Source organism: Oncorhynchus gorbuscha, unplaced genomic scaffold, assembly GCF_021184085.1.
Source record: "Oncorhynchus gorbuscha isolate QuinsamMale2020 ecotype Even-year unplaced genomic scaffold, OgorEven_v1.0 Un_scaffold_4396, whole genome shotgun sequence".
Classification (NCBI taxonomy): domain Eukaryota; kingdom Metazoa; phylum Chordata; class Actinopteri; order Salmoniformes; family Salmonidae; genus Oncorhynchus; species Oncorhynchus gorbuscha.
Window position 1 is genome coordinate 11829 of NW_025748420.1, and position 11637 is coordinate 23465.

General features: G+C 47.2%; 1 pseudogene; it reads left to right on the forward strand.

The window, feature by feature from the left end:
- The first annotated feature begins 237 nt into the window (after positions 1 to 237).
- Positions 238 to 9548, forward strand: LOC124028536 (annotated as a pseudogene).
- The last annotated feature ends 2089 nt before the right edge of the window (positions 9549 to 11637 follow it).

Consider the following 11637-nt stretch of genomic DNA (forward strand, 5'->3'; position numbering starts at 1 on the left):
GGTTGGGTTGACAGACGCTGACCTGGGTTCGAGTCCCTGGGGTCAGTCCCGGTCAGGACTAATCCCAACACCTAGCAACCTCGTCAAGACCTTTAGATCTCTTGGTGTAACAGCTAAGGGGTTGGGTTGACAGACGCTGGACCTGGGTTCGAGTCCCGAGGACTACCACCCCCAGAGTTAGCTATACCATAACCCACCCCTTCCTTTTTCTCCTCTCAGATCCAAAGTTCGAGGACCATGGGAGGTGCGGTGGTGGACGAGGGACCTGGGGGGGTGAAGGCACCAGACGGGGGGTGGGGCTGGGCTGTGCTGTTCGGCTGTTTCGTCATCACTGGGTTCTCCTACGCCTTCCCCAAGGCTGTCAGCGTGTTCTTCAAGGAGCTGATCAGAGAGTTCGACGTGGGGTACAGCGACACAGCATGGATCTCATCTATACTGCTGGCTATGCTGTACGGCACAGGTAGAGGATGTACACACACACACACACACAGACACACACAGACACACACAGACACACACACACACACACACACACACACACACACACACACACACACACACACACACACACACACACACACACACACACACACACACACACACACACACACACACACACATAGAGATACTGTCTAACACACACACTGACACACAGATTCGATACGTGTGTGTTCCTCTCCCTGCAGGTCCTCTGTGCAGCGTGTTGGTGAATCGTTACGGGTGTCGTCCGGTGATGATGGTGGGGGACTTTTTGCCTCTCTGGGGATGATTCTGTCGTCCTTCTCCACCAGCATCATCCACATCTACCTGTCTACTGGAGTCATTACAGGTTGGTCCACATCTACCTCTCTACTGGAGTCATTACAGGTTGGTCCACATCTACCTGTCTACTGGAGTCATTACAGGTTGGTCCACATCTACTGGAGTCATTACAGGTTTGTCCACATCTACCTGTCTACTGGAGTCATTACAGGTTGGTCCACATCTACCTCCATACTGGAGTCATTACAGGTTGGTCCACATCTACCTCTACTGGAGTCATTACAGGTTGGTCCACATCTACCTGTCTACTGGAGTCATTACAGGTTGGTCCACATCTACTGGAGTCATTACAGGTTTGTCCACATCTACCTGTCTACTGGAGTCATTACAGGTTGGTCCACATCTACCCCTCTACTGGAGTCATTACAGGTTGGTCCACATCTACCTGTCTACTGGAGTCATTACAGGTTGGTTCACATCTACTGGAGTAATTACAGGTTTGTCCACATCTACCTGTCTACTGGAGTCATTACAGGTTGGTCCACATCTACTGGAGTCATTACAGGTTGGTCCACATCTACTGGAGTCATTACAGGTTGGTCCACATCTACCTGTCTACTGGAGTCATTACAGGTTGGTCCACATCTACCTCTCTACTGGAGTCATTACAGGTTGGTCCACATCTACCTGTCTACTGGAGTCATTACAGGTTGGTCCACATCTACTGGAGTCATTACAGGTTGGTCCACATCTACCTGTCTACTGGAGTCATTACAGGTTGGTCCACATCTACTGGAGTCATTACAGGTTTGTCCACATCTACCTGTCTACTGGAGTCATTACAGGTTTGTCCACATCTACCTGTCTACTGGAGTGATTACAGGTTGGTCCACATCTACTGGAGTCATTACAGGTTTGTCCACATCTACCTGTCTACTGGAGTCATTACAGGTTTGTCCACATCTACCTGTCTACTGGAGTGATTACAGGTTGGTCCACATCTACTGGAGTCATTACAGGTTTGTCCACATCTACCTGTCTACTGGAGTCATTACAGGTTGGTCCACATCTACCTGTCTACTGGAGTCATTACAGGTTGGTCCACATCTACTGGAGTCATTACAGGTTGGTCCACATCTACTGGAGTCATTACAGGTTGGTCCACATCTACTGGAGTCATTACAGGTTGGTCCACATCTACTGGAGTCATTACAGGTTGGTCCACATCTACTGGAGTCATTACAGGTTGGTCCACATCTACTGGAGTCATTACAGGTTGGTCCACATCTACCTGTCTACTGGAGTCATTACAGGTTGGTCCACATCTACTGGAGTCATTACAGGTTGGTCCACATCTACTGGAGTCATTACAGGTTGGTCCACATCTACTGGTTGGTCCACATCTACTGGAGTCATTACAGGTTGGTCCACATCTACTGGAGTCATTACAGGTTGGTCCACATCTACTGGAGTCATTACAGGTTGGTCCACATCTACTGGAGTCATTACAGGTTGGTCCACATCTACTGGAGTCATTACAGGTTGGTCCACATCAACCTGTACATCCTCCAGGTGTCATCAATGTGATACTGTATGTCTACCACTTCTTTGACAGTCCTCTCCTGTCCCCCTGTCCTCCAGGTCTGGAGTCATTACAGTCATTAGTGATACTGTATGTCTACCACTTCTTTGACAGTCCTCTCCTGTCCCCCTGTCCTCCAGGTCTGGAGTCATTACAGTCATTAGTGATACTGTATGTCTACCACTTCTTTGACAGTCCTCTCCTGTCCCCTGTCCTCCAGGTCTGGAGTCATTACAGTCATTAGTGATACTGTATGTCTACCACTTCTTTGACAGTCCTCTCCTGTCCCCTGTCCTCCAGGTCTGGAGTCATTACAGTCATTAGTGATACTGTATGTCTACCACTTCAGTTTGACAGTCCTCTCCTGTCCCCCTGTCCTCCAGGTCTGGAGTCATTACAGTCATTAGTGATACTGTATGTCTACCACTTCTTTGACAGTCCTCTCCTGTCCCCCTGTCCTCCAGGTCTGGGCCTGGCGTTGAACTTCCAGCCGTCTCTGATCATGCTGAATCGCTACTTCAGTGAGAAGAGGCCCCTGGCTAACGGCTTGGCTGCTGCTGGGAGTCCTGTGGCCCTCTGCTGCTTATCACCTCTGGGACAGGTACTACACTACACCTCTAACGTCTGACCCCTAACCCCTGACCCCTAACCCCTGACCCCTAACCATAACCCTGCTGCTGGGAGTCCTGTGGCCCTCTGCTGCTTATCACCTCTGGGACAGGTACTACACTACACCTCTAACGTCTGACCCCTAACCCCTGACCCCTAACCCCTGACCCCTAACCATAACCCTGCTGCTGGGAGTCCTGTGGCCCTCTGCTGCTTATCACCTCTGGGACAGGTACTACACTACACCTCTAACGTCTGACCCCTAACCCCTGACCCCTAACCCCTGACCCCTAACCATAACCCTGCTGCTGGGAGTCCTGTGGCCCTCTGCTGCTTATCACCTCTGGGACAGGTACTACACTACACCTCTAACGTCTGACCCCTAACCCCTGACCCCTGACCCCTGACCCCTAACCATAACCCTGCTGCTGGGAGTCCTGTGGCCCTCTGCTGCTTATCACCTCTGGGACAGGTACTACACTACACCTCTAACGTCTGACCCCTAACCCCTGACCCCTAACCCCTGACCCCTAACCCCTAACCATAACCCTGTTGCTGGGAGTCCTGTGGCCCTCTGCTGCTTATCACCTCTGGGACAGGTACAACACAACACCTCTAACCCCTGAACCCTGACCCCTGACCCCTAACCATAACCCTGCTGCTGGGAGCCCCATCACCCTTTGCTGCCTCTCCCCTCTACATTACACCTCTAACCTTTGACCCTAACCCGACCTTAACCCTGCTGTCTCTTCCAGCTGTTGCAGTACCAATACGGTTGGAGAGGAGGCTTCCTCATCCTCGGAGGGCTCCTGCTCAACTGCTGCGCCTGCGCGGCCCTCATGAGGCCCCTAGTGGCCCCTCCTAAACCCCCCCAGCGGGAAGACGTAGAGAAGGAGGGAAAAGAGTTGGAGGTAGAGAAGACCCAGTCCAAACCCAAACCTCTCCTGGACTTCAGTGTGTTTAAGGACAGGGGTTTCCTGATCTACACCATAGCTGCATCTATTATGGTGAGTCAGAACAGGAACAATACTGTCCCAAATGGCACCCTATTCCCTATATAGTGCACTACTCCTGACCAGAGCTCTATGGCACCCTATTCCCTATATATAGTGCACTACTCCTGACCAGAGCTCTATGGCACCCTATTCCCTATATAGTGTACTATTCCTGACCAGAGCTCTATGGCACACTATTCCCTATATAGTGCACTACTTTTGACCAGAGCTCTATGGCACCCTATTCCCTTTAGTGCACTACTTTTGACCAGAGCTCTATGGCACACTATTCCCTATATAGTGCACTACTTTTGACCAGAGCTCTATGGCACCCTATTCCCTATATAGTGCACTACTCCTGACCAGAGCCCTAAGAAAACTGAAATTACAATTCAATAATTGAAAAAAGAGGGTCTTAATTTTAAATGACTTGAAAATAAACTACAAAGTAGAAGCTATAGTTCTTCTATGTTTTTAATTTGTGTTTATTTGTATTCATGTCACATGACTGCAATGAAATAGTCTGCCTTCGTTTCAAATTGACATGGTTAAGAGCTCATCTGATCCTGTCCTAGGTTCTGGGTCTGTTTGTACCGCCAGTGTTCGTGGTGAGCTATGCCAAAGAGCTGGGCAACGAAGACACCAAGTCGGCCCTCCTCCTATCCATCCTCGGCTTCATAGACATCTTCGCCCGGCCCACCTGTGGCGTCATCGCTGGGCTGAAGTGGGTCAGGCCCAGAGTTGTTTACCTGTTCAGCTTTGCCATGATCTTCAATGGATGCACTGACCTGGTGGGATCTCAGGTAGGGCTGGACGTGTAATTACAGTAATGTGTTGGCTTGTTGAGGTTGATTTGGTTGTCATGTGTACATTTCTGTTTGCTGTATTGACTAATGATACGTACAGCATCTAAACTATACATATGTGTTGTTAACATCTCTGTTGTTAACATCTCTGTTGTTACTGTATCAATACTGTTACTGTTGGTATCCTGTAAATACTGTAAATGTTACTGTAAGTACTGTAAAATGTTACTGTAAATACTGTAAAATGTTACTGTAAATACTATACAATGTTACTGTAAATACTGTACAATGTTACTGTAAGTACTGTAAAATGTTACTGTAAATACTGTAAAATGTTACTGTAAATACTGTACAATGTTACTGTAAATACTGTAAAATGTTACTGTAAATACTGAAAAATGTTACTGTAAATACTGTACAATGTTACTGTAAATACTGTAAAAATGTTAAATACTGTAAATACTGTAAAATGTTACTGTAAATACTGTACAATGTTACTGTAAATATTGTAAAATGTTACTGTAAATACTGTAAAATGTTACTGTAAATACTGTACAATGTTACTGTAAGTACTGTAAAATGTTACTGTAAATACTGTAAAATGTTACTGTAAATACTGTAAAATGTTACTGTAAATACTGTACAATGTTACTGTAAATACTGTAAAATGTTACTGTAAATACTATCTGGTTTTCATGTCACCTGCAGGCGAAGGACTACCCGTCTCTGGTGGTGTTCTGTGTGTTCTTTGGGATCTCCTACGGCATGGTCGGGCGCTACAGTTTGAGGTTCTCATGGCGATCGTTGGCACGGAGAAATTCCCAGCGCTATAGGACTGGTGTTGCTCATGGAAGCTATTGCTGTGCTGGTGGGACCACCAGGAGCAGGTTAGTACACACACAGGATTAACAGGTGGAGGTTGGGTTAGGGCTTGGTTAGGGTTAAGGTTAAGGTTAGATAAATATAATGGAGAATTTATGTTGTTTCCTCTCCCTCTGATCTCTCTCTCTCCTCACTCTCTCTCTCCCTCTCCCTCTCTCTCCCCCTCTCTCTCTTCCTCCTCCTCCCTCCCTCTCTCCCTCCTCCTCCTCCTCCCTCCTCTCTGTCCCTCCTCTCCCTCTCTCTCTCCCTCCTCCTCCTCCCTCCCTCCTCCCTCCCCTCCCTCCCTCTCTCCCTCCTCCTCCTCCCTCCTCCCTCCCTCTGTCCCTCCTCCTCCTCCCTCCCTCTCTCCCTCCTCCCTCCCTCTGTCCCTCCTCCTCCCTCTCTCTCTCCCTCCTCCTCCTCCTCCCTCTCTCCCTCCCTCTCTCCCTCCTCCTCCCCCTCTCTCTCTCTCCCTCTCTCCCTCCCTCCTCCTCCCTCCTCCTCCCTCCCTCCTCCCTCTTTCTCCCTCCTCCTCCTCCTCCTCCTCCTCCTCCTCCTCCTCCTCCCTCCTCCTCCTCCTCCCTCCATCTCTCCCTCCTCCCTCTCTCTCTCTCTCCTCCTCCCTCCCTCCTCCTCCTCCCTCCCTCCCTCCTCCCTCCCTCTCTCCCCTCCTCCTCCTCCCTCTCTCCCTCCTCCCTCCCTCTCTCCCTCCTCCTCCTCCTCTCTCCCTCCTCCTCCTCTCTCCCTCCTCCTCCTCCCTCTCTCTCTCTCCCTCCTCCTCCCTCCCTCTCTCCCTCCCTCTCTCCCTCCTCCTCCTCCCCTCCTCCTCCTCTCTCTCTCTCTCCTCCTCCCTCCCTCTCTCCCTCCCTCTCTCCCTCCTCCTCCCTCCCTCTCTCTCCCTCCTCCTCCTCCCTCCCTCTCTCCCTCCTCCTCCTCTCTCCCTCCTCTTCCTCTCTCTCCTCCCTCCTCCCTCCCTCTCTCCCTCCTCCCTCTCTCCCTCCTCTCCTCCTCCTCCTCCTCCCCTCCTCCCTCCTCCTCCTCCTCCTCCTCCTCCTCCCTCCTCCTCCTCTCTCCCTCCTCAGGTCGGCTGCTGGACGCTACTAAGAACTACATGTACGTGTTCCTGCTGGCAGGAATTGAGGTGGTCCTCGCCTCCGTGGTCCTCGCCACGTGTAACTTCCTGTTCATCAGGAAGAAGCCCTCGGAACCCGCTGCGGAACTGGAGAACGGAACGGTTTCCGCGGAAATGGAGCTTCTCAACAAGCCTGTTGCCGCTGAGGAAGAGGAGGAGGAGGAAGTAGAGAAGGGGGAGAAAGAGGTGAAGGAGATGAAGGAGAAAGAAGAGAAGGAGAAAGAGGAGAAGGAGAAAGAGAAGCTGAAGGAGATGAAGGAGGAGAAGGAGAAAGAGGAGGTGAAGGAGATGAAGGAGATGAAGGAGAAAGAGGAGGCGAAGGAGATGAAGGAGAAAGAGGAGGCGAAGGAGATGAAGGAGAAAGAGGAGGTGAAGGAGATGAAGAAGGAAGCGGTTGAGAAAGCAAAGGAGGACGAAGAAGACAGTGAGAAAGAGAAGGAGGAGATCAGGCCTGAGAGCGTAATGGTGGTCTCAGAAGAAGAGGAGGAGGAGGAGGAGATCAGGCCTGACAGCGTAATGGTGGTCTCAGAAGAAGAGGAGCGCTTCCTTAAAGAACCAGATGAACAGAATGGGGCCTTGCTCTCCAGTTCTGAGACACGTCTGTAGGAGGAAGAGAACCTGGCACAGGACAAACTACAGACTTTAAACTTAAACACTGCCAAGGGCACTTTAAAGGGCACTAAGAATTGTACTCCGCAGTGTACTTTGAAGGGCACTAAAAAGTGTACTTAGAAGTGGGCCAAGAGGGTGCTTAGAGAAGCATACTGGGGAAGACACAGCTGGTCCTAGCAGTATCCTCCTGTATGTAGTTGAGGTGTTGTTGTGTTGTTATGTTGTGTAGCTGTTCTCTGTGGGCTGTGTGCCATATCAACAACAATAACACACACACACACACACACACACACACACACACACACACACACACACACACACACACACACACACACACACACACACACACACACACACACACACACACACACACACACACACACACACACACACACACACACACACACACAATGGTGAAGTGAAACGGATAAATGTCAAGTGAATAGCCGTGTTAATAGTGTTGTGCCCTGCCGTGTGAATTGTGAAGCTACCAGTGTGTAGTGCTGCAGGGCGATATGGTAGGGACACCATGTTGTTGTCTGTAATAATGTGGAATAAATACCGTCCTTCCTACCACTGTTACTCTGGAACACAACATTACAAGTGTTCCGGAACTTTAACCAAACCCAGCGTGGAACATTCCGCTGTCAGTCAACATTCTGTTGTGGCAGAATGAGGAATGAATGGATTGATGTCTGGCTACTGTTATGCATATCATTTCACTCTGAGCTTTAACACAGACGTTTAAAGGTATAGTGATGTTGAACGGTTGAATTTCACTTTGTAACCTTTTAGAGATTGTAGACTTTATTAGACTAGAACACAGAGAGAGAGAGAGAGATGACAATGAGAACACCAGACTAGTATCCCTGGTTACCTCCCTAATGGCACCCAGACAGAGAGATGACAATGAGAACACCAGACTAGTATCCCTGGTTACCTCCCTCATGGCACCCAGACAGAGAGATGCCAATGAGAACACCAGACTAGTATCCCTGGTTACCTCCCTAATGGCACCCAGACAGAGAGATGCCAATGAGAACACCAGACTAGTATCCCTGGTTACCTCCCTAATGGCACCCAGACAGAGAGATGCCAATCAGAACACCAGACTAGTATCCCTGGTTACCTCCCTAATGGCACCCAGACAGAGAGATGACAATGAGAACACCAGACTAGTATCCCTGGTTACCTCCCTAATGGCACCCAGACAGAGAGATGCCAATCAGAACACCAGACTAGTATCCCTGGTTACCTCCCTAATGGCACCCAGACAGAGGTACCCTGTTTCTGTTTGTTTCAGTGTCATAACATTAACTACGATGGCAGAAATAGGTCACACTGTTTCTAGACTTCACAGTTTAATCTGTAGATGCTGGGTGAGTCCCAAATGGAACTCTACTCCCTATATAGTGCACTACTTTTTTTTAAATACCAGGGTCCCCATAGGGCTCTGTTCAAAACTAGTGCACTATATAGGGAATAGGGTTCCATTTGGAACCAGGTGTTATTAGGTCTGGCAGAACTAGCTGACAGAAACAATTCAGTCCAGAGTCCAATGACCTCCCATGCAGATCTAAAAAACACAGAACTTTAAAAAAATGTATTGATACATGTATTGATAGATGTATTGATACGTGTATTTATAGATGTATTGATAGATGTATTGATACATGTATTGATACTTTATGTCAGTATTAGTTAAGGAAGGCTAATAGCCTCTCCGTTTCATGATAAGTTATATTGTGTTCGGTTTTCTCAGTGCTACATGTTAACAGATAAAGACGATGTTGACGTAGAGGTGTGGCTATTAGTCTACCAAATGGCACCATATTCCCTATATAGTGCACTATCGTCCCTGGTCAAAAGTATTTATTTATTTAACTAGGCTGGTCAGTTAAGAACAAATTCTTATTTTACAATCACGGCCCAAACCCGGATGATGCTGGGCCAATTGTGCACCGCCCTATCGAACCGGGTGTCTGTAGTGACGCCTCTAGCACTGTGACACAGTGCCTTAGACCGTTGCGCCACTCAGGAGGGACTAGGGTCCCACTAGGGTGCATTAACTCTACCTACATGTACATATTACCTCAGCTAACCTGTGCCCCCGCACATTGACTTTGTACAGGAACCCCCTGTATATAGCCTCCACATTGACTCTGTACAGGTACCTCCTGTATATAGCCTCCACATTGACTCTGTACAGGTACCTCCTGTATATAGCCTCCACATTGACTCTGTACAGGAACCCCCTGTATATAGCCCCCACATTGACTCTGTACAGGAACCCCCTGTATATAGCCTCACTACTGTTATTTTATTATTGCTCTTTAATTATTTGTTATTTTTCTATTTTCATCCATTTTTTATTTATTAATTTTTTACTTCACTTTATTTTAGTAAATACAATACTTCACACTTATTTTTCTTAAAACTGCATTATTGGTTAGAGCCTGTTAAGTAAGCATTTCACTGTAAGGTCTACTACACCTGTTGTATTCGAAGTATGTGACAAATAAAATTTGATTTGGGATGCATCCCTTGTTTATCTGTTGGGAGCTACACAATGGAACTAAACACCTCACAGAGTTAGAACTGAAAACACCACATAAACAACAAGACACAATTTAAAGTCAAGGTTTATTGTTCTTGTCAGTTGCTCAGTATAGATGATATGTTTATAATCTTATTCAAGTTTAGATCCTTAATATCTAATTGGAGTCAGTTCGGATTATTTTGTTATTTGGCACTTTGGTTACATCAGATAGTAGATAAGACATGAAGACTAACAGTACCTTAGAATATTTCCCAAACTCCCAAATGTTGGTTATCAGAGAACTTCCAAGCACGACTCTGTGGAACCATGTGTTTTCAGTCATACTTGTTCTGACTATACACCTTGACTCTGTAGAACCATGTGTTTCAGTCATACTTGTTCTGACTATACACCTTGACTTCTGTGTGTTTCACTACTATACACCTTGACTCTGTAGAACCATGTGTTTCAGTCATACTTGTTCTGACTATACACCTTGACTCTGTAGAACCATGTGTGTTTTCAGTCATACTTGTTCTGAGTATCCACTTTGACTCTGTAGAACCATGTGTGTTTCAGTCATACTTGTTCTGACTATACACCTTGACTCTGTAGAACCATGTGTTTCAGTCATACTTGTTCTGAGTATCCACCTTGACTCTGTAGAACCATGTGTTTCAGTCATACTTGTTGAGTATACACCTTGACTCTGTAGAACCATGTGTGTTTCAGTCATACTTGTTCTGAGTATACACCTTGACTCTGTAGAACCATGTGTTTCAGTCATACTTGTCCTGAGTATACACCTTGACTCTGTAGAACCATGTGTTTCAGTCATACTTGTCCTGAGTATACACCTTGACTCTGTAGAACCATGTGTTTTCAGTCATACTTGTTCTGACTATACACCTTGACTCTGTAGAACCATGTGTTTCAGTCATACTTGTCCTGAGTATACACCTTGACTCTGTAGAACCATGTGTTTTCAGTCATACTTGTTCTGACTATACACCTTGACTCTGTAGAACCATGTGTTTCAGTCATACTTGTTCTGAGTATACACCTTGACTCTGTAGAACCATGTGTTTCAGTCATACTTGTTGAGTATACACTGACTCTGTAGAACCATGTGTTTCAGTCATACTTGTCCTGAGTATACACCTTGACTCTGTGGAACCATGTGTTTCAGTCATACTTGTCCTGACTATACACCTTGACTCTGTGGAACCATGTGTTTCAGTCATACTTGTCCTGACTATACACCATGACTCTGTGGAACCATGTGTTTGTCATACTTGTTGAGTATACACCTCAACTCTGTAGAACCATGTGTTTCAGTCATACTTGTCCTGAGTATCCACTTTGACCCTGTGGAACCATGTGTTTCAGTCATACTTGTCCTGAGTGATGAATAATGACTGAATAAACGGCCATGTTCTAGTTCTGAGGTTTTGTTGACGTCACTCCGGTTGATGTTAAATAAGGAGAGAGCTGCTCTCGCTACCCTGCCTTCCCCTGTGTGTGTGTGTGTGTGTGTGTGTGTGTGTGTGTCCTCTTTTTAGCATCTGCTGCTTCCATTGAACACATGTCGCCTCTGTCCTCCGGTTCTGTGGTAAAATCCGTTACACAAACCACATGCACGTACACAGACACTCACACACTGACACAATCACAATGTTCCACGCTGAGGTCATTTCCTGTGTACGTTGCTTGTTGACATTATGTTGGGTTCATTTGTC